We start from the raw sequence: 24,709 nt of genomic DNA on the forward strand, positions 1-24,709 counted from the left end.
TCACGCAGTGGTTCTGAAATGCCATGCCATAGTCTGCTATTGGATTTGTGTTGCTGCTAGAGCAAATAACTACAAACTCAGGAGCTTAAAACAACACTTATCAACTTTATCTTTGAAGGTCAAAAACCTAACACCAATTTTACTGGCTTAAAGCCAACCTATCAGAAGGCAGAGGGTCTAATTCTTCCTGGAGATGCTGAAGAGCCCCCATTTTTTTTTGTTTGTTCTTGGGAGTAGTAGGGGTAGTTCTTGAACTCTTAACAAAGCCCTCTAGAACAGCACTTCCACTGAGAAATGCTCTGCTCTCTAACTCTGATATTCTTTGCTTCTTATCATACAGTCCGCTGGGAGAACATCAGGTTTGCTTTGATAACGCAAGACCAGCACATCACCCCAGCTTCCTTCCCTTTACACAGATGCAAAGTCCTTTGCTTTTCCCTCTCTCATGTCCCCTCTCTTCCCTCCTTCCCTTCCTTTTTCCTCTGTGGTATTGAAAGTCGAATCTAAGGCTTCAAGCCTGCTAGACAAGTACTCTTACTCTGAGCTTTATTCCTAGCTCTCACACAGCAACACTCAGCAGCACTGTCTTCCTCTTTGTTGTGGGCAGCATTGTAGGCACCTTTGCAAGCCTACTCCAGCTCTATAATGTTGAAATTGGGAAATTGGGCTCTTTTAAAATTTTTTTATTGGTTTTTTTTGAGCTATATGTTTTTCTCCACTCCCCTCGTTTTCTCTCCCCTCCTCTTCCACCCTCTCCCATGGTCCCCATGCTCCCAATTTACTCAGATCTTGTCTTTTCCTACCTCCCATGTAGATTAGATCCATGTATATCTCTTTTAGGGTCCTCATTATTGTCTAGGTTCTCTGGGATTGTAAATTGTAGGCTGGTTTTCTTTGCTTTATGTCTAAAAGCCACTAATGAGTGAGTATATATGATATTCGTCTTTCTGGGTCTGGGTTACCTCACTCAATATGATGTTTTCTAGATCCATCTATTTGCCTACAATTTTCAGGATGTCATTATTTTTTTCTGCTGTGTAGTACTCCATCATGTAAATGTACCACATTTTCTTTATCCATTCTTCAGTTGAGGGGCATTTAGGTTTTCCAAGTTCTGGCTATGACAAACAATGCTTTTATGAACATAGTTGATCATTTGTCCTTGTGGTACGACTGGACATCCTTTGGGTATATATCCAAAAGTGGTTTTACTGGGTCTTGAGGTAGGTTGTTTATTGTAACTTCAGTAAGATGCATGAGAGCAAAAAAGCAAGGAGAACTGGCATAGCAGGAAAGCTCTGAACTCTGTCACTCATTCGATGGATGTTGTCCTTTCTCTACTTTATAATCTTCTGTGCATGATGAGGCTGCAGATTCCTTTCACACAGAATGATGCTTCATAATTTTTCAAGCTGAACCATTGCAAGTGATGTAGCAGGAAAAGCAAGGGCACGGGCAGGGGGTAGACAGAGACGGTGAGCGGTGGTCTCCTATAGTTGGATGCATTGTGAGCATGGCTTATGAGTTGGAGTCCTAGAAAGAAATATCACCTTGCACTTAGTAAATGCTATTTATTCCAGGTTTACTGTGTTCGGGATGTTGTATGTGTTCTATCAGTAATTGTTGCAGAAATCCCACAAATGCCAAGACACTCTCCATAGTTTCTAAACAGTAAAGAATTTGTCCAAGACTCTATGACAATAATAAATGTATTGGCCGAGGCTACACGCAACAAGGTATAAGCTGAGCCTCTTTTTCAGTGCATTTCCAAATTCAGAACAGAGGAAACATTCAGTCTAGCCACCTCTCCTCTAAACCAGTAGCATTTCTGATTTACATGTATATTTCTTGTTTTCTAAAATGAAAGAGTCACGAATTGTTCACATATATCTTGCTGCATGTTTGCACATTGCATAGGATCAATTGCGGTCATTAGAATCTGAGCTTACCTAGGTGTGGGGAGCAAAGGCCTGTGACCCCAACTCTTGGGAGGTGGAGGCAGAAGATCAAAAAGTCAAGGAAAGCCTGAGTTATATGACATACTGTCTCAAACATAAATCTAACAATAGGAAAACGACCATTAGCAATATCGGGTGACTAGTAAAGGACTCTGGACTTGATGTTTCTAGAGTAACTGATAATGCTGTATTATTGAAAATGTGGACTTTTTTGTATCAATATATGTTCATTCTTTGATGCTCGTTGTGTGTGTGCGCATTCACTGTATCTGTATATGGTGGATGAGTGCATGTGTGCCCAGGTGCGTGTGCCTGTGGTTCCTGTGCCCTGCTCTATCACCCTCAGCCTTATCCCCTTGAGAGTGTACTACTCACTAAACCTGGAGCTAGGCTGACAGTGCAGCTACAGCCTCAGTAGTACTGTTCCCAGCCCCTTACACATTGGGGCTACAATGTGACCACATTTAGCATCTGACATGTATGGCAAGGACTCTTACACATGGAGCCCTTCCCCTAGCTGTTTGGGCATTTTGATGAAGCTGAGTGGGCATTTCTTTGCGAACCTGCTCCAAAGCGAGAAAGACTACCCATGACTCTCCAGCCCTAGGCTGTGCTGAGGGAACTCAGTCCATTCCCTTCGGCCTCCTTGACTAGTGTGTGTGTTTACCGTGCACAGGCACACGTTACAGTGACGTGGTCTCTGACTCGCCAAGTTCCCTTCCTTATGGGAACCAGATGCAGGCTGATGTCAAAGCCACAGAAGTGAAGTTGGGCTGCCTGGCCAGATGACTCTGTATTTCAGGACACACAATCCCTTTTGCTGGCCTTCCAACACCCTCCCTGACAGCGCCTCACTTCTGAGAGTCAATTTTAGAGATACAGCCTTTCTAGGTGCTGATGACCAGCCTCCCTTTTAGGTTTGCTTGTTTAAAAGGAATTTGTAGTTGCAATTTTCTTTAGAAGACAAGTTCTGCTTGGTTGTCAAAACCTATGACTATGTGAAGTGATAACCACGTAACAGAGGGCACTACGTGTACTTTTAACAGGCTAGATTGAAGGCATGAGTCATTGTACAACTTGACTAACCTCTATAATATTAGGAGGAAATTTAGCAAAAGTGCAGTATACTAATCAGCCAACCAAATAAAAGCCAAACAACCAGCAAGGCTGGGAGAGCAGGAAGGGGTCAGTTTGAACATGCTGGAGATCACTGAGAGCCAGAGTGGGAGACATCTGATTCACCTGGTGATTCCCTCTAGCTAGGCCATACTAGAAGAGCCTGCAAGAGCCCCCAGGATTAAGCCGTTGTTGTGAAATTAGACTGCCTCAAAAATCCAACTTACTATTCATGAATATGTGTAAAAGGAGGAGCTGTGATAATGATGAAATGGAAATGGGATGTAATTAATGTGGGACTGAGGACTTCATAGTCAAATGGTCGCATTTTCATTACGTGCTCTAGAGACTTCCCGACCAAAGGAAGAACATGTGTTATGATTAATGGACACACTGGGCTCTTGCACTTTCTGCCCTGTGTGTCTGTGTTACTTTGAGCCATGTACCTAACCTCTCTGAGATTCCATCTGAGCACCAGAAGCAAAGTTGGATGGATGAATTTAAAACGTGATGGAGCTCAGTGCTGGGAATGCCGTGTGCGTTTACAGATGGATGGCTCTTACTATTTTGGTACCCGACCCATACATCCCGCTGGGTTAAAATGGCTGCTAAGAACCAACTCTCAGAGGCTTCGCCTTTCCAGAAAGCCATTTCTCTGAAAATGCTCCATTTAAATTACAGACCTCTGAACTTACCACAGCAGTATGGAACATGTTCACAAAAATAATATGCCATAAATTATGCATTTGCTTTTCTTCTTTCAACAGATTTTCTTGACTTGATCTTAGCTTATTTTATTCATGTTTTATGTATTCATCCTGTGGTGTCGTCTTTGAGATATGAAGGGAGGCTAGCTCATGATGTCCCACATGGATTAAAGCAGATAGCAGCTTTGTGACGGAGGAGGCTCTGCACAATCAGCAGCACTGGGCGTGAAAGGAGAACACCTGGTTGCTGGAAGTGAACTCGGTCATCTGTTGTTCACATGTGAAAACACATGGAAAAAAGAAGCCAATTGACTAAAAGTTTCAGCCGTTTTCATGGCTAGAAATGGGATTTAGGCTTGTTTGCCTTCTTTCACGTTTCTTTCTTTCTTTTTCTTGCTTTATATATTTTCTTTTCCCTTTTCTTTTTTCTGTTCCTTCCTTCCTTCCTTTTTCCTTTCTTTCTTTCTTTCTTTCTTTCTTTCTTTCTTTCTTTCTTTCTTTCTTGACTTCTTTCTTTCTTCTTTCCTTTCTTTCTTTCTTTTTTTTTTGTCTTCGCCACCACAGCCCGGCATTTTTTGGCATTTTGTAGTTTCATAAACTGTGCTGTGAGTATGTCAAATGCATTTGTATTTCTCATCCAAGAAACCCATCCCTGAGTCCTGTGTAAGACTCCATTTCATCCATAAAACAAGTTATTTTCTCATCATTATAAAGTGTTTGTCTCCCATAATGCTATGAGGTGAATGAATATCTTATTCCAGTTTTTATTTCAGATGACAATACTAAGGTGTCAAGGGTACACTAGAATCTCAGCATTCCGGAGGGAGGAGCTGGAGGATCGTGATTTCCAGGCCAGCTAGACACATAATGAAACAACGGTCCCCAAACTTACAAACAACTAAAAAATAAAGTCCAAAAACTCGATCAAGGTCATATAGCTAGAAATAACCAGCCTGGTATGTAAACTTGTATTTCAATTTTCCAGAGCCAAAGATACTACCCACCATCTGCTCTTCCAAACTTCTCTGGCACCCCATCCCTTGTTCAGGTCATGCTGCATTGCTGTTTACCCCGTTGGCATTTTGTCCGTCCCTCCTTCTGCATTGTGTGTGTTTAGATGCTGCTTTGTTCATCTTGGGAGTATGCATACAGCCTTATGGAGAAGAGGCAGCTCAAGAGGATCTGTACTGTGAATAAACGCTTGAGAGGGTAGGCTGCCCCTCACACAGGTGAATATGTAGCCAATCGATCTCCACTCATTGTCTGCATCCTAAGGAGACCTGAATTTATTGCCTGCAGCCGGGATTACTTTAAATGTCTAGACAACAACAAATAACAGATTCAATAGAATGCCAGAAGCCCAATAGTTAAGACTGTACTCCCACCCCCCATTCCTCTCTCTTTCTCCAAATGATCTCCAAGGTGAATTAACAAGATCTTTTAACCCTTTGGTTCCTGGGGCATGGATCGTTCTTTGTGTGTTGATGGGCTAGGATGGAAGAGGTGTCTTCCCTCGCCTGCCTTTTTCCCTCTTCCCTCTCCTCCTTCCTGCCTCCCTTTCTTCTGAAGTGCTCCTTAAAAAAGCTTTTTTTAAACATTCAGGTTGCTGTGGAGCACAATGAGGGCTTGTTGAAAACTGGAAATGTGAAAGCAGCACTCGAGCGCATTCTAACAGCGCTTTGTTTGTTTGGTTGGTGGACTTCTGGCACTTTTTACCAAGGCAACTCAACAGACCACAACTCTGGCTTCTTTAACCTAAAAAATGGAACATATGCAACAGATTTCCATGGGTTTCAGGTTAGGAAGTACCATTAGAATGCAAGCCTTTCGCTCTGCCTCTTTTATCCTTCACCGCAAGAACACAGCTGTGTCTGTCTAGAGTCCTCCCAGTCATGGCGGGTGGTGCTTCTCCGGTCCCAAAATGTGACTTTGACTTCAACACAGTATTTCTTCCCCTTCTAGAGACGTCTTCAGCTTCATTAATCTGCTTCGGGTTGGTCTCTGCCTCTCACAAACCCAAGAATCCACTCACGTGCCTATTATCACCTTTGCTATGGGTTTTGAATTCACACCTGTGTATAAATTCATTAAATCCATTAAATCGATTGTTTCTCAAGACTGGACACCTGGTTCTCCATACCCCTTGCACTTATCAGGCCCAGTGGTTGCTGCATGATTCTATGGGTGAATAGACTCTGGTTGCCTGTTGACTTTATCCATTCAGTTAGAATACCTCAGCACAGTATTAGTTTGATAGATTTCAAGATGCGGTAAATGCACTGCCTCATCTTAGATGTGTCAACAGATAGACAGATAGACACACACACACACACACACACACACACAAACACCTATGCACATACAAATATGTAGATTATGCACAGCTCATGAGGAAACATTGTGACAATGAAAGCAGAGATAATCGTCTAGGGGCAGGGCAGACATTAGACAGATGAAGTGAACTGTGCTGCGTAGTAGCTTGGGTTCCGGAAGGGAACTAGAGAAGAAGCTGCCTTGGTACTGAGTCAAAGAGGAATGCTGTCAGGCCTACCTGGAGAGGATTTATATTCTGGCTTCAGGAGTCCATCTCGATCCTCGGCTACAGTGTGTAAAACTGATAAGTCCCCCAAGCCCCAAGGGGAATTCAGTACACAGAGAGCTCTCTCTGTAAACATGATCCTCCTCGAGAGAGATGGAGAGAAACCAAGAAATGACTACTGTGCCCAGGCACACTCACGAGAGTCTGCCAAACTCCATAGCTCAGGAGGCCTTGACATGTTTCCACTTCGGAGTCTGCCCTTATAAAATGTGTTGCTAATTAAAATCCTTGCCAGCTCCGTCTCCTCTAGGGAAGCCCATCCACGTGTGCTCGGGCTGTTGTTTTCCATGTTTCTAGCTTTCGGTAAATAAATAAAACCTACTAAGCCAGCAGCAGAACCCACTATCTAACTTGAGGGGAACCCTGTCCTATATGAAAGCCATCAAGAAAAATGTTCATTCAGTGCTCCCCTCTCCAGAGAAGGAAAGGGTTAGTGGCAGATGATGTCACTGCTGCACAGCGCTGTGGGCATATTTGATTTGGCAAGTGGTAAAAGGCACACAAGACACATGCCCCAACAAAGTCAAGTCTTAAATTGAATTCAATATACTTACCAAATTGAACTTGGAGTGTGTGTCTTTTTCACTCCTTCATCTGAGCCATGGTCTGGGCAATTGTTTAAAAATTCGTATCTGGTCATGTTCTTCCTTGCTATGCCTCCTCTATTGGCTTCCTGTTGCACTTTGCATAAAGTTAGCCTCCATCACATGGCTACAAGACCTTCCCTGGTCCAGACATCACTCATCTCATGGCCAAGCTTTAGCCATACCAAACCAGAAGACCTGTAAGTCCTGTTTTCTCTCTTCCCTCCAAGTTCCTACACAGGTTGTTCCATCCGTCTGGAATGCCTCTCTCCTCAACCCTAGTCAGCTCATAAACAACTCTCCAGCTAACATAAGGAGCCTTCTCATTCTGGAAGTCTTCCCTGACACCCTTTCTTACATTCATACCAATGCCCAATCTGGAGAGAGAATTTCCTGTGTGCTTTCTTGGTGTTTCATACCATGTTTGTCTATTGTAATTGGTATGGATGAAGACTTGAACTGACCGATAGCCTAATTTAGAACCCCAAGTCTGAGGGTATACCAGACCCGAAAGTTGTAGATATGTGGCCAGGAAAAGAAGATTTACACAGCTGGGGCTATATGGAAGACGGACGGTCACAGATATATGAAAAGTAAACAAATAACAAAGCAAAACTATAATTGAAAGGATGACTAGAAATACGCATTCAGAAATTTCATTAATTTATTTGTAATGATAGATAATATGTGTTCACACTCACGATTGTGTGGCCAGTTGTCACTGTAGCTGCTCACCATTGGAAAGGAAGAAAATATCTCCTACAAGTCTAGGAAAAGATTAGGATGTGGAGTCTGAAGAGTAGTCTACAGAGTGTATGTCACTTTTACATCGCTGTCAAGTCGAAAACTGTTCTATAGTCAAGCATGTCTGTACTTTCAATCCATTTGTATCAAGCAGTTCGGTCTGTTGTACTTGTTGAGTGTGTTGGGGATTACAGACAAGACGAGGATCAGTGTGTTCTCTGTTTGCTTGGAGTGCACGTCTTAAATGGAGAGATACCCATACATATAAGCGTGCAATTACCTAATTACATATTCTCTCAGACTAGCAAAGTAAAGGGAAGGCATTCAATCAGGGAATTTGTTAGGGATATCTAACCCAGGCTGAGAGCTACAGAAAGCGCTCCTGCAAACCTTCTGTTGGAGATGGGTGGTAAGAGAGCCCCGATGCAGGACAGACTGAAAGTAAAAATCACTAGACAAAGAGAACAATAGCACTTGCAAAGCCTCCAAATCAAGAAAGAAGGAGCCATGCTCTAGAAGAAAAGAGAAGCCAGTGGAGTCCACATGTGAACACAGAAAGAAAGGCAGGATATGAGCCCCAAGAAGTGTCTGGGTGGGAAGCAGATCATTTAGTCTCCCAAGACAAGGTATGGCTTGTTTCAGAATTCTATCCTGAGTGTAATTTGGAAGCCAAGGCAGGGGTTTAAGCCCGATGTTAAGTCTAATTTATAGTGTTAAAAATTACTTGGCATCAGTGTGGAGAATGGATTGCAAGTGCTCATGAGGGGTAAGAAACCAACGAGAAGGTTGCTCGAGTATTCTTTGGTAAGACAGGGATTTCCTGGCCTTAAGCACCAAGAAAAATATTGCAGAAAAATAGACGGAATTAGGAGATCCTGAGGAATTGGCCTCAGTGGTCCGTTAGGGTTGGTGGACTATCGGGCTGATGTAGAATGAAATAGCAACACTCTAGCCAAATGGCCTCATTCATTCAAATAATTGGTAACAGCCCATTCCAGGCCAGATAAGGTACATTGGAGATAGTGTTGACACAGGTCTCTTTCTTTTCTCAACTGTGGACATGTAAAACTGTCTGTAAGACAGCATGGCAAACTTTATTTCTGATACAGCATTGACTAAAACATAAACCTTTCTGTTCTTTGTATTTTATCATAGATTAGTTCAATGTAAAAATGGGTTTCTTCTTGTTTTAATGCACGTATATTTCGTACTTAGGTACCAACCTCTCCTCTCACATGTCTCCCCACTCGCTCCTGCTGATCTCCTTTCTCTTCCTAAACAGCTCCACTTTCAAGCCTTTAAAAGATATCTCAAGGTTCCACATGTGAGAGAAAATACACACTATCTGGTTCTCTGAATCTGGATTATTTCACTTAACCCAATGAAAGAAGAATCACCCATTTTCTTGCAAATGTGTTCTTCTTCCTTATGATCCAATAGTATTCTATCATGTGTATATGCCACATGTTTTTATTCATCCACATGCTGGTAGGCAGGTTTCGCAGTAAGCTGCTATTGGGACAAATGCTGACTGCAACCCACAACCCATTGTCATCTGCCGCCAATGGGCACATTTCTCTTTCTACGAGCATGTGGTGTGATTTCATTTGTATTATATTTGGTCCCTTGGTATACTTTGAGACTCTGTTCATCAGTCCTTGATCCCTGACTTGTATGAATAGGTGGCACATTCCATTCTGCTTCCGTCTCTTGCTGCTTTCCTGAATTTAAGCACGTTGGTTAGCTTCTATGATTTTAGAGTGCTGTGTAAGTGGACTAGATTTAAATGATATCCGAATCATCCCTACTAGTTGTGGACAATCAGATATATTACGCTTCATGCTGTAATGTCTATAAAATCAAAAGCCTCGGATAGCCCAGTTGGTAGAACTTGATCCCAGCACCACATAATCTAAGTGTGAGAAGGCCTGTCTGTAATGACAGCAACAAGGAGGGACTGGATCCTGAAGAATTCATACATGTGTTAGGAAGAACACACATATGCTTTGAAGACATATAAACATATTTTCATCTTCTAGTGCGTGCATGATATATCTGTTACTATGTTTGTCTTAAGGCCTAGAGTGACCAGTCTAAAGAAAGCCAACAAAACAACATAGTCTTCCCAAATTTTCCCAAGCAGAAGGTCCTCTGCATGCCATGCCTGTCACTCACCTGAGGTAAGGCTGTGTGTGGATTAAGGCAAGGATCGGTTGTGCTGATCTATCAGGATGGATAGTTCATGAGGCACTTTCACTTGATATGGGAGACACACATTGTGAAAGAAGAACCTTATTCTCACTTATCTTAATTATGGAACTAGCCCTGGCCTTCCCTGAGCAGACTCAAAGGTGTAACTTCATGCCCCACATATCTCTGCTTTGATTTATGTATTCTTCATGAATAAAAAAAGATATCCACAAGGAGCCTATGGAAACTTTAGAAAGAGGCACCAAGGCAGGAATATTTCTCAGTTCATTTTTAGGTTCCTCACTCACAGTATCCAAATATCAGCAGCAGCGCACTTCTGGCAACCCCAGCCAAATCCTCTGATCCAAGGCTTCACTTTCCAGGGCATGGTTACAGATGCTTTTAGCTCCATTTTGCATACATTCTAGAAAAGTTCTTGGCAGGGTCAGGGAAGTGTGTTTCCATATTCTTTGGATTTCATTTTCGTAGCACAGGCTGCTGGACAAACATCACGTTCCCATGCCTGGGAAATTTCATTCACCAGGAGGGACTGCCAATTATGTGGGAAATTTTTGTCCCTCTAAGCGAGCTCTCCCAATCCAAACAAAATGTGCCTCCTGTGATCTCAGCTGACTTGTTTTTAAGGCGCTGCAAGTTGAGGCTATTTTCTAGATACTCAAGATCCAATGTGAGTCCAAACTATGGTGAGATGAATACACAGACATACCAGTAGGGCTAAGCACTAAACAAAGGCGGGTACTCAAAGGGATTTCGCTAAATGTGATTTCAGGGGGCGTGTATCTACAGATACTTGAAGAAGGTCAAGGGAATTGACAAGGTTTAGCCAAGGAATTTGGCAACTTGAAGATATTTCCTCACCTCTACAGAGGCAAAAACAGGATTTGAAGGCTGGATTCCAGAGGGCTGGAAAGGCGGCTCTGTAGAACCTGCAACTGCAGGAGAACAATCATGCTGATGGACACACTAGAAGGTCACAATCAGTCCTCCCTTGTACCTGGATTGCTGGTGGTGTCTGTTGACCAATTTCAAACAGACTAAGAGGGCAGGGGGCCTGGCAGCTGAGCATAGACATCAGCCTCCAGGGGCCTATAGCAGACAGAGAAGAGCAGGCACTTGTCATGGGGGTGGGGACGGGGCAAGGGGTAGCAATGTAAGAAACAGAGAGCAATCAGGTGGGCTATACCTACTGATGCCGGATTTTATCCCAAGACATAAAGTGGGTGAGTAAAATGAACAGGCCTTGATTCCAGGGCGATATGGGTGCCATTTTTGTCAGCTAGTGGTGAGGAATGGAGACCTTGGTGAAATCTTCTACTCTCTGATTCTGGTTTTTTTTTTTTTTTATGGAGGACACAATGAGTTACTTGGGATGTTTGACAATAGACACCAAAGAAAAGAGCTGGGTGAAATGCTGACTTAGCTCATCTGTTTAATATCTGTTGGTTTCTTCTCACTAGTTCTTCTGTGAGTTGCCCTTTAAATGGCAAGATGCCTCTCATGTTGGAGGTAGGAAAACCAGTATGACCATGTTTTATTACTGTGGTCCTGTGGTTTGCCCTGTTGATTTGCACCTGGGATGATGAGAGGTAGAAGGACCAGTGACAACTCCGGAACCTTGTTTACTGAGTCCTTTTGTTAGGAGACTAGGCTGGGGTTCTTAGTACGCTGTGAACTCATCAGAACTTCTTGAGGAGAAATCCTATTTCATCCCATCACACGGCCATAGGTTCTTAGGTAGCTGCTCCTTCACTGGTGTGTAGATGCTCAACAACTCTCCCCCTGCTCCCGCCATATGAACTAAGTGTAGATGCTCAACAACTCTTCCCTGCTCCCGCCATATGAACTCAGGCAACTCTGTTCTCAATAGGTTGTTTGTTCCTTTCCGAAACTTTCCAAGGAATTGACATTTATTGTGAGTGATGTTGTCTTCTGGTTTAGGAGCAGGAGAGGATGAGGGGTTCCTTGTGAATTGTGTGTCTGTTCTCATTCACGTGTGTAAGGGTACACATGTGAGCTTATACACGTGACGGTCAGAGGACAACCTCAGAAGTTGTTCCTCTCGTTGATACATGGTCTCTCATCGGCCTGAAACTTTGCAAGTCAGCTTGGATTTCTGGCCAGAACCAGCCTGTCTCTGCCTCCCATCCTTCCATTTCTGGGATGGCAAACACAAGCCACAGCACATGGCGTTGGGCGTGGGTTCTGAGAAGCAAACTCAGGCCCTCATGTGTGATCACTGACAAGCAGAGCCTTCTCCATACCCCCTCGCTTGCAACATTTGACTGACTTGTTGGAAAAGGTGCTGGGGACTGGAAAGAAAACAAGTCACAGTGAGCGCTCGTTAAAACAATCCTTGCTTCAGTCTGGCTTGCAGGTGCTGGGAACAGGCCCTGCATCCCACAGCCAACTCCTATGGCGGTATCCACTTTTCTCCGTTGAAGAAACTGAGGCTCAGAGAGGTGGGTGGACGTGTCCAGCGGCTAAAAGGTTGAACCAGAGATCACGTGCCTACCGTCACCAAAGCACAAAGCTCTGCCTTACCTCAAGGCACTTAAGGAAGACTCGATAGGAATGTCTTCATCTAGTCATGGCTGTTTAAAAATTTTAAAAAAAGAGACCAGACTATGAGTTTCCTCATGAAGGGAGTGAGTCTTATTCACCTCCTACTTCCCAATGCTTCCCACTGCCCCTGCCATAACATGGGTGACTGATTCATGTTTGTTGAGTGAAAGAAAGATTGACAGAATGAATCATCAGTACAAAGGTATTTTTGTCTCCATGTAGCGTTTTTCGAATGCATATTTATATTTCATATGACAGTATTTGCAAATTGCGTAATATTCCCCTTCAGCATGGCTTGCGGGGTAGAAATGCTTCCATATGCTGGATGTTTCCCCTCATTTGACTGAGGCGAAAAAAAAAAGAATAAGAAAAACATCACATGGTGGCTAAGCACCCGTATAAACACAAGTCATATAGCATGTACTATCCACAAACAGGGTAGTTTGGAAAGGCAATTTCGCAAAAATAATATTGAAGTAGACGTGAAGTTTGGGTTGGTGTGGGTAAGGAGAATGTTCTTGTGAAGCTAAGCAGTTTTGTATTAATTCAGTATGTGGCAGGAGGTAGAACGGAGAGCTGGGTCCTCAGGCAACGTCCATATTCAAAATCAGGCTCTACTGTTTAACAGCAGCGTGGCTTCGACACCATAGTCAATGTGTTTGCACCTTAATTTAGAGACTCTGTGAAATGGAGGGGAACATATCACCGTTTTTCTCATGAAATAGTTAAAAGAATTGAATTAACATAGAAGTGATTGAAACAGTGTCTGACCAAGTGCAGCAATCAGCATATATTAGCCACAGTTGTGTGCACCCTAGCCAGGAACACCCACCTTCTTCATCACCTTAGTCCCCATCTTACTTCAGGGTCGCATCGACTTACTTTACACCCTCTGGAGTGAGTCTTTGAAGGCTCATACTAGACCTAGCCCTTCCTGTTTTCACACCATGCCACTGCCATTGGTCCCTGTCACCCTCAAGACAAAAGACAGTCCTCAGAGCGACCCTAAAGATATTGCAGGAACTCATTCTTCTCTTCCTCCTCTCATCCCCTTTCTCATTCCTCCCATTGGCAGGAGCCAAAGTTCAGAACAGAAGCCATGTGGAGTAGGCGAATCATAACGTTTGAGTGAGAGGAACGAGGCCACCATTCTGCCAATGGGCTTATGGGCAGCTTAGAGAGGAGACTTATTGAAGCTGCTCTCTAAGAAGGAACTTGACGTTTGTCAAAGAAGATGAATTAAAAGATGATCAGAAGGATCATCCTGACTGAGGAAGGAGTTTGTTCCTGGCGCCAAAACCAAGGTGTTGTCAGCCAGGCACAGCTGGCTGATGCTGCCTGTCTTGCCGTGAACTAGAAAATGCCTCAGGGTTGGTATGAGGGGAAGATCGTTTAGATTTCTTAAATTTGGCTTACGTAGCTGGATTGATAGTGAAAACTGTAATGGAGATAAGGAGTATGCCTCCATATCCTCTCTGTGTGTGTGTGTGTGTGTGTGTGTGTGTACTTGTGTTGTGCATGGAAACAGTGGGTATCTGTTTTGTACACATATAAGTCACCTGAGAATATTCAGTTCAAAATTTCCGACCATATCCTTACTCTCCTCCCTTCTCAGTCAATGATTTGGTCTTCTGTGATTCCTCCCTCTCATGTCCAATGTCTGATTTGTCAGCAAACTCTTGGGACATTGACTTCAAATCCCAGCTGGGATCCAATCCCTTTCTAACACCGTCACGGCCACCAATCGTCCAAGCCGCTCTGTCGCTGTGGGATCACCGTGACGACCTCCACCTTGTCCCCTTTCATCCTGTCCTCAACACAGCCGTCAGTGTGGCCTCTCACAGAGAACACGATTGCCTGAAATGTACCGAAGACAAATCCCTCCAAATCAAGCCGGGGAATTATTCTGGGGATCCGCATGCCATGTCCCTGTCCTCCCTGTCACCCAGCTCTCAGCCTCCAAGGATGCCCCATTCTACCCCAGCCTTCGCTGGAATCATTCTGTCGTACTGAAGTCCTTGGCATTCCCCAGATATGACGAGTGTACTTCGTTCTAGGAGCTCCTAGGATGGCTTTTTTGCTGCCCAGAATGACGTGTCTACGGATATCCATCCAGTCACCTTCCTTACCTCCTTTCAGGTCATTGTCACCTCCTCGGTGAGGCATCTTGTGACCACTTGTTTCATATGAAGCAGGCTCCCTGGCCACCCTTTTCTGATATGGTTTCACCTTCTGAGTGCACAGACATCTACTGTGTTCTGTATTTGACCCGGGGAATGTGTCTTTCTCCTCTTGCCCGTTCCTGTAATAGATAGCCTGTGGAGGGCCTGCTTCTTGGATGATTTCCCACTCTGTTTCCCCGTGCCTAGAAAAGTGCCCACCCACACGTTATTATAGGTGTTTGCTGAAGGAAAGAATCCGGGTGGGGACTCTAGCGGCCGTGCGTTGTTCTGGGGATGTGGCATTTAGAAGGTAGATCTGGGTTAAAGATAGATTCGGGGATCCTCAGCAATGGCATGCCAGCTGTGTGGGTGTACCTAAGACAGATCAAGGAAAAGATCTTTAGTCAAAGTTTTAAAAAGACCAAATAATGAAGACTGTATCTGAAACAAGACAAGGTGAGTGTCAGGTCTTGAGAGAAGGGATGAAGACTTGACCTAACTAAAATTGTGGGCCTCCAGATATTTAGGGGTAGTTGGGCCAAAAAAATAAAAAGTCCATTTTTTATATTAAGAGGATTTGCCAGTAAGATGCATTTAAATTAATTAATAGAGGGTGATAACAAGTATAAGGCTGTTGTGATCATTGAGACAAATATCACTATAATTATTAAAGTCTGAAAGAATCCTAAAAGCATGTAAAGAACTGGTTGGCCATCACAGTTGACAAATGAACCAAGTTTTGAAAGGAATCAGGGTAGCAGGTTCTGTCGATGGTTTGTGGCCGAGGCAAACACGCCGAGGGGCAGGCTGGACCCCAGCATATATCTATTTAATAGGATAGTTTCACTTGAACCAAAAAGTTATACTCCCATGTTTGAAAATGAGCTAATGTTTTCTGGAAAAATAGCAATAATTGTCCCAGAAAACAATCAAATAAAAACAAAACAACACTTGAGCCCTCAATTGTGTCCAGCTGACAAATGTAGGAACATGGTGACCCAAAAGTTTGTTTCTTTCTGGTCTTTAGGAGATTTACTTGCTCGCGAGTCAGAACTGGCTTGCTAGTTTTACGAGGGTAAGCTATTGTGCAATGCTATTCAGCTGGCTCTGTGGGCGTTTATTTACAGATGGCTGCCATCTTGATTTATTGTCTGTCAAATTATAATTATTAAGGATGGGGTTAATTGTCATTTCAACCACCTGGTAATTACCCACTGTGCTTTCATGTGGTGGCAAATCTGTCCTTTGGATCAAAACTGGAAACTTCATAAAATATTTCAGTTCCACGTCCATCTCCATTCTTGTCATGTTCGAAATAAAAGATTAGTATAAATTATCAATACTTTCATGTGTAATTTGTGGGCCGCTAAGGGAAAGGATTACCAATTGTTTTAAATAGTTCTGAGTAGCAGGGCTTGTAGAACCAGAATCTACTGATGTGAGCTGTTATAATAATTGAACTTAAAATTACGAGGCATGCTCTTTCAAAGATTGGTCTAATAAAACCTTTTAAACAATGCTTCTAGTATATTCCATGGCGCATCACATAAAATGATGATTTATGAGCCCCAGCATTGTTTACCCTATTGTGTACCAGAGCCACTTAGTCTTGTGTCCTTCTGCACTTTCAGGACAGAATTCGACAGAGACAGTGTGGTTACTATCGTCTCTAAGTCTGTCAAGCTGGCCTGGGGCAACGAATGGGATTCTTGTTTATCGAAGAAGCCTGATAGAATGAATGGGGATAGTGATGATAATAAATACATTTCATATATTCATATTTGGTGCTCACACCTGTCTTTTCATATGTTTGCAGTTTCTGCTTTTCCCCAGCATGTATAGTCCAAAAATCAATAAATTCAGCAGAATAGAATCAAGGGGGGAAAAAAATCCCACTAAAACGTAACTTTGGAATTTTCTTATCACCTTAACTTCTTTTCTTCTCTCAGAAAAATCCATCAAACAAGCACACTATTTTTGTTGTTTGTTTGTTTGTTTTGTTTTTTTTTTTTGGTAGCTTTTGCAAGAGACTGTAGCGAAGAAGCTCAGCTCTATGGCTTCCTGACAGTGCCTGCTAAACTTGCCTCCTGAGTAGTAAGACTCATATCTAAGTCCTTTCAGCCCCTGTGCCTCCCTTTGCTCCTTGCTCAGCAGTGAGACTGAGCCTGCGCTGGTTTCTGCTAATGTTCTGTCTCAGTATCAGAGAGGGATCCAGCCCCTGAGTCCAGACAGAACCTGTGAGCCGCCCCTGCTTCCTTCCCTCAGTGAGAATGCAAATGCATTAATCAGGGGAGGAAAGCACATGGGTTAGAAGGCCCAACCGTTTGTCACCAAGCTCAGCTGGTTCCAGATCTGTCTTGGAAGATCATGACCTGTTATGTAGGATTTCAGCTTCTTGGGCAATTTTCTCCAGTCAAATGCCCCAACATGCCTTTCTCTGCTCTTTCTCCCCTTGCTTCTCCATGAGGCCATGGGAAAAAAACTTTGTCTTTCTTGTAAGATCTTATCTCTGGTGCCTGCTTCTCACCTGGTAAAGTCCACATACTGCTGCCTCAGAGAGTTCCCAAGTCTTCTGTTGTCACCTGCTATATTCTGAAGCATTTGTACTGACACTCACTCATCTTTCTCATCTGCTCTGCTCCCATGCGTCCGATCCAATGCCTTCCATGTTGGATAACATGTCATTACTCTGGAACATGCCCGCTTACACTTCCCGAAGTGACTTCCTCCATGGAATCTTCCATAGTCAGCCCCCCCGTCCCTCCAAAATTAACTCTTTCCTTCCATATTTATACCTCTTTATATTGATGCCCTGTGACAGAATACTAATTTTTTTTCCCGATCTGTCTCTCTTCTAGGATCCTCAAGGGCAGGATTTAGCTGGAGGATCCTTGCAAAAGATGGCTTAAATTTTGGAAAATGATACCTGTATCAGCATCAGAATATCTAAGCAATTTTGTGGACAAATATGAACTGGTTTTATGGAGAAATCTACCTTTCCCCCACATCATAAATGACATTTTCTGATCTGAGTAAAAGACAGTTAATCATATCCAAATGTGAAGAAAAGAAGACTTTGGGTTTTGTGAGGAGAAATTATTGGTTTTATTTTTGTGGGTTTTTTTTGCAAAATATTTAAGGTAATTGAGATGTTTTATGAACAATGAATATTTTTCAAAGTATGTTGTTTCTTTTCTCCCCCACCCCCATTCCCTTCTACAAAGTCAGGCAACCTTGGGCAAAAACATAAGGGTACCTTCTACAGAGAAAAAGTGCAGAGTCTATCCTTGTGTAGACAGTAGCCTTTTGATGGCTTAGACCATCTCTTCCTCACCCCAAGACGATGTAGCTGAAGAAGGTATTTGCAAACCTGTCACCTTCTCATTGATTACTCAGTCACTCTGAGTCACTGGTGTTTGTTGGTTGTAAGGGCTCAGCTTGGGAACTATCAAGAGATTGATAATTAATAGATCCATGAGGAGACCTTTTCTTTCTTGATTGATACCATACACACACTGTCCTTTCTGAATTCAGATGCAGCTTCAGGTGACACCTGAACTATGCAGCTCCCGTTTCCCCAATATGACCAGGGACTTTCCAAGGCACCGAAGATGACAGCTAAGTTCTAGAGCAGCCTGAAAGTTGTGCTAATAGAGTGGATGGCTCCCCGAGGCCTTCCCATTCTCTAGGAACCATTAATTACTGTCACGATGATTTATATGTATGCAGCCACTATCTTTTGATCAGAAAAATACTGCTTCAAAGTTGAAATCCTTGTCCCTCCTACAGGAAACAACTGAACGAGAAGCATTTGAGAGATGTGGGCACATTGCTAAGGGTTAGCCACACTTAGATTCCTTCCTTGTATTCTCTACTATGTGGACACAGACATTAAGGAAAAGGGGGCACCGAAGAGTGTTTGGTTTCTCAGTGAAAAACAATGTCTGCCTCTCCCCCTCTCCTTTCCACAATATGGATGGCTCTAGAAAAGCAAGAAGCAGCACCCCTTTGCCTGGAGAGTCCCCTGACCTCTCCCCTAATCACAGTATGGAGAGAGGGATGTTGTCCCAAGAGACAGTTGACGACCAAATCTGGTCCTCACCTTCTGCTGATACTGACTGAACCACCTCATTTTCTCCAGCCTTGACTTCCTCCTCTCTCCAAAGTCTGCATTCTCTGCAAAGTAGAGAACTGAAGGATGATGGATGAATCACTTTAACAACCTCTAAGACAGGAACACACCCGGGCACTTATCTGCCAAGAATCCTCTTCCTATCACCACTGGTGAGATGACTCTCACAGTCCTTCTCTCGTTCTGTTTATACCGATGGAGCTGTAACTCCACTCCGGGGAGCTGGTTACAAAAATCATCTCCTTAGGAAGGAGGGAAAAGTACATTCAAAGATACTGCTCATGGTGTAGTTCAAACCTCAGCACAGGCTCAGTGGCCAATAGATGAATGGATTGGCACTACTTGTAGTGGTTTCAGTGTCATGAGAACCACAATGAGTAGAGACCAAGCATTCACCCTGTGGCTTGCAAAGACATCTGTGAGCAACAGGAAAGCGAGGGGGGTAGCTGTCCATGGTGTACCCTCTGTGGGTCACGCACCGAGCATTTATTCACGTTAATCATCTGATTTCTTCTTCGGAACAGCCATGGGGATAGATACAATCACTATAATTTATGGATTAGGAACACAGGGCTCAGAGACTTAGCATCCCTTGCCAAGCTCATGACTGAAGTTGATGAGCCAATGTTCAGAATTCAAACCTAGCTGGGTGGATTTTTGTTGTCATAGTGCCTCTGGTTTACAGAGTCACTGTGTCGCTATGAGCATTAAGCCACTGAATGCTTGGCAACTCTTTCTGGGGAAGTAAAAGGCAGGACTCCTACTAGCTTTTGCTAACCTTTATTTTAACAGATCTAATGCACAGAGATGGTCTTTGACCTAAGACTTTCGGTCCTTGTGCTTTATGATGGTGCAGAAACACTGCGCGTTCAGCGGAAGCCTTGCATTTTGAAGTCTGTCCTTCTCCCGGACTCAGGGCATACAGCATGATGCCTTTGCCATGCTGGCTAAACTCGTGAGTTACAGCTCCCAGTTAGCCTAGCTTTCATGAGTAGATGCATCTCTCCTATGCATTACAGCACTGCATTACAATGCATTACAGCATTACATACATCCTCAGCACTGTGTTGCTGAGCTGAGATGCTCAGCAGGCAAGGTGAATGAAACACATTTTTTTTAATGTTTTTGAATCCATTATGGACCTTTTGGGGTGGAACTGCACTGTCAGTCATGGGACACCCCGTCCAGAGTTTTGATTTAAGGATCTATTGCTTAACACGTGTGGTTGACTCATTCCCATTGAACTCATGGCCAATAGCTCTACAATTTCTGAATAAAGCTTTCTGGATATTATCACATATTATCCCTGTAAGCGATATCACAGCCTCTAACATGGAGCTGCAGCATGTATTTCTGGTGAACAAAGTCTAGGGAAGCAGGCCTCTAACCCCAGCTAATCAGGAGGATCAAAATTCAGTGGTACAGCTTAGGGGCAGATCACTTGTGTATCATGAATAAAAACTGGGGTTCACGACTCTGTACTAAAAAAAAAAAATAGAGAAAAATAGAAAATAAAGCACCATGCTTGGGGGTAGTGAATTCACTAACAAAAGGGACAAAAGTGTGAAGAACATGGCACCGAACATACCACAAAGAGTGTTCGTTTCCTGAATTTGAAAACTGAAATAAGACAGTATTGCTTCAGCTGGGGACTGGTACTTTGGCAATAGAAGTTTTTCACTGTTCCCCACATGTCCATGAGCAATTGTGAAATCCTTGATTTTGGGTTTAAAAACACTTGTAGTGAGAGCATTGGCAATTATAGAATCTCTGAAACAAGGCTAGCCCGTTCTCCCTGCTCACTCAAGAGACAGGTGTGTCTGTGACATGGGAGACACTGTTCCAGGCACGGGGGATGTAGCAGCTGGTAAGGAGGGCATTTGGAGAAAGGCCAGCATAGAAGAAGTATACTGTTATCAATGGTGATAACAAACCAACTTGAGAGTGGGTTTGAGAGAAATAAGGGGCAGGCTTCTGTTCACACAGAGTCATCCCTGGGGCATCTGGCAAAGTACCATCTGAACAGACAGCCGAGGGACTGACTTAGGAAGAAGGAAGAACCCGGTGAGCCAGAGACCAGTGTGGCTGGAGCTGAGAGATGAGGTGGTAAGAGAGGAGATCACAGACAATGCTGCGGTAGAGGGTATCAGAACCTCGGACGGAACCCTGTGCCTCTAGACTTAGCTCTTGAGTGGACCATGGTAGGACGAACAACATGAGCACTGGGATGCTTTGCGGGTGGTCACAAGGCTGGGAAGACAAAACCCCTGTTGTTCATTGACTCATGGGACAGACTCAGGTATGGCTCCAAGAGAGGATCTTTGCAGAGTGACAGGTGGGGGGGGGGCTATGCCAAAACTCTTAGCCCTCCCTGCTTCATCTGGGGCAGGGTAGGGCACCCGAAACCGCCTGGTTTAGGAAAGTGACTGAAAATCAGCCCGGGCTCGGGTGAGATTCCAGGAGATAACATGGCCCAGGGCTGCAACACCGAGGACGATTTCATCAGCATCTTTAGTGCATCCCAGGCAAAGTCAGGCACAACAAACAAACCATCCCCAGGACGACAGCAGCCGTGACGGGAAGCTAGTCTGCAGGCCAGTGAGCTGTGGAAAACACGGCTCACTCTGTGCGGCGTTCGGCTGGCTGAGCTGCTCCGAGTGGGAAAACCCAGGACTCCTCTGCAGTTAGAACTCCCGAGCCTCCACCTTCTCAGATGTCTGAGAGGGGAAACTGAGGCCTAGACAGGGAAAGCCACAGGCCTCTGAATGTCAAAGGGATAGCTGACCAGGGTGCTCAGTAAGCGCTGTCATCAAACTGCCACCCTGACCGGTTAATACTACAATTCAGGAGAAGGAATGTGACAGCTCTCCTGGGTTTGAAAGCATAAAACCAAACAAAATGGCAGTGGTCTGTCCAGCTGCTGGACGCGCATTGGCCTCAGAGACTGAGGTGGCCATGGCAGCATGCCCTTACCGCCCAGTTCAGTGAGTCGGATTTACTTATTACATATTTTGTTGTTACAACCTGGTCATTCAACATCTGGCTCTCCGAGTGTCCCTGTGGAAATCTGCGTAGATGTGGCTATGATAGGAATCAATCCCAGGGGATGTGTTCCCAGTTAACCACTGTGGTTACTCTACATGGAAAACAGTTGGGAAGAATTAAAATTCTATCGCCGCTCTTTGGATCGCCCTGGGACGTGTCTCCTTTGGTAGCTTCCAGTGTGGAAGCCTGCTCAGGGCTCTGTGGATACAGGATTCTGCCCCCATGACACATTGAGTCCCCAGGGAAGTTGAAAGCGCTCAGCTGGGGCAGCAGGATGCTTGCTAGCCATGAGTCTGAGGTGAGGGTGAGAAAACGGTATTTGATTGTCTGTGCTTGGTTATATTTTGGTGTGAGTACTTGCATTATAGTGTATTTCAAACTCCCAATGGTGAATACATCTATAGAAGTCCAGGAAATGTGAAATCTGCCTTCACAGCCTTCTCTCATAGTCTCAAGCACCCCTCTGCAGCTCTCTGAAGAGAGGACTATGGACAGGGAAGGTGGTGGATTCTGCTAAAAATACCAGGTTCTGAGGAGCTGAGGAGATAAAGTGCTTACAAGGCAAAATATGAGGGGCCGAGTTTGATCCCCACGTGGCCATAGCTGTGTGTCTGTAATCCCAGCATGGAAAAGGCGGAGACAGTGGATTCCTGGGGTTGCTGATCAGACAGCCGACCTAACTGGTGAGTTCCAGACCATTGAGATATCCTTCCTAAAAACTGGCGAGCAACATTCCTGAGAAACAGCGCCAGTTTGGTTTTCCTCGTGTTTTTATTTTGTTGCTGTTCTGTTTTGTATCAGATCAAGCTTGACCAAACTGAATAATTCTCCATTTGTTAATGTTTGCGTCATAATAAAGAACTCAGAAACAGAAGTAAAATGGTTCAATACGTGGGTACATGTGTATGTGTGGGTGTAGAGTGTAGGGGTGTGGACGTAGGTGTGCATGCTCCACGTGCCTATGGAGACACAACAAAAGCCACATTGGGCGTTGGGGGAGAAGCCAAGCAAAGTTAAACACGGGGTGTTCTGGTCTTTGCTATCAATCTCTAGGGACTCCGAAGTCTTTCTCCAGAGCGCCGGAGGAGTCAGAATAAACAGAGCTGGCAAAGTATCTAGAAGAGAGAACCTGATGTGAGCTTAGCATAGAATGTTCTGGTAAATCTGCTGGCACAAGTCAGGGCTCTCTGGTACCTTGGGGAAGACAGTCTTCCCAGAAGCTATAAATACAATGTGGGGCAACCACTAGGTGGGGCTGTGGCTGTGGGGACTCCAGGGGCTCTTTTCACCCCGTCATAATTTCTATTTTCTTATTTTTAGCTCTCCCCCTCTCTGCTCTCTTCCCTCCCTCTCAGTACTTACTCCCGTAGCTGTCTTTGCTGCAGAAGCCTGGGTTAGCCATCTCCTCGAGCACAGATCTCTATAGCTTGCTGTGGCAGGGACACTAGCTAGGAACCCCAGCTTTCTCCTGCTTGGGAGACACTGGGTGGAACGTACAACTCCACCTTTTCCCACTTCTGCTTTGTTTCTTTTCTTTTCTCTCCCAAAATTCTCGGCTCCGTTTCTTCAGTTTGGAGACGGACAAATAAACAAATCGAAACTGAAATTGAACGTTGGCCCCAAAGTGAGGACATCTGGGAAGCTTGTAGGGAAATTTACATGCTTGCTGGGTTTCCGGTTACATATTTTGTGTTGCCTGGTAACAGAGCCCACAGTTCACTTCCATGCTTTCTTCTCCCCCTATCCCCTGTTTATAGTGTAATTACTGCCGTGACTTCATAATCCCCCAGTGAACAGCTGTCAGGGGGGCCCAACTGCTGAATAAACAGGGCTTTATAATCTCTCTTCCACTGGTTGGTTTACTAAATAGATCAATATTTGGTTTGTAGGCACAGAGATTAGGAGATGGAAGCTCTTTTGAAAAAGCCTGTTGGCTTCCCAGGGCCTCCCAGCACACCTGAGAATGTGGGAAAGAAAAACCCGGTTCACATCAAGAAAAAAAAAAAAAGGGAACTCCTCTAAGACCTTCACCTGCTGGAGATTTCCCAAGGAGCACCTTGTCTTTAAGAGGGCAGTCTCTTTGGGTGATAGTTTAGGCTTTTAATTCGAACTCCCAGAGAATTCTATTTTCTTCTCCCTCTACTTCCCCCCAGCTCTCTCTCTCTCTTTTTTTTTCTGTTCCCCATCACATCCTCTTTAATCTCTCTAAATGGATATTATAGCCTCGGGGACTCCGAGAAGATTTGTGGATAGACAGGAACTAAGCCCTTGAAATGTCCTTCACCGCCCACCATCTTCTCTAACCAAAATCCCAGGTTAGACGCTCCATCAAGAAAACAGCCTCTGAGGGTCTGGTAGGGTAACTTGGACCTTGTTGTGTGTGTGTGTGTGTGTGTGTGTGTGTGTGTGTGTGTGTGTGTAAGGATAGTATAGCTGAAAGGCTGGAGCCTGGCTGGAGTTCAGAAGCTACACATTCTAAACCTGGAGCTTGCTCTGGGACCTGGGAACAGCCCGTTGTGGATTTGTTTGCATAAAACACTGGCTGCTGGGTCTAAAGATTTCTTCCAGAAAGGAACGAAGCCATGTCTGACTGAGCAGGAGACAGCCAACTACAAAGGCCCAAAAGACAGAAGTAATGCCACAGAACTGCCCTACCTTTGTTGTAGAGAGGGAGATTATCAAAGGGGACAAGGGATAAGCATACCTCATCTAGGTTATGGTCCTTGTGTGTCTCTTTAATGCTAGCATTGTTTAAAGCATCGTTTAATTTCTCCCAAAACCAAACCCGCAAAGAAGAAAGGTTTGGATGTAAAAAGTGGGACGGAAAGAGAAGAGTAGCCATAACCAATCCAATGCCTGTGTTGCTCCTTCACAGACTGGGCGCTCCCT

Source organism: Myodes glareolus, chromosome 16 (assembly GCF_982192425.1).
Source record: "Myodes glareolus chromosome 16, mMyoGla1.1, whole genome shotgun sequence".
NCBI lineage: Eukaryota > Metazoa > Chordata > Mammalia > Rodentia > Cricetidae > Myodes > Myodes glareolus.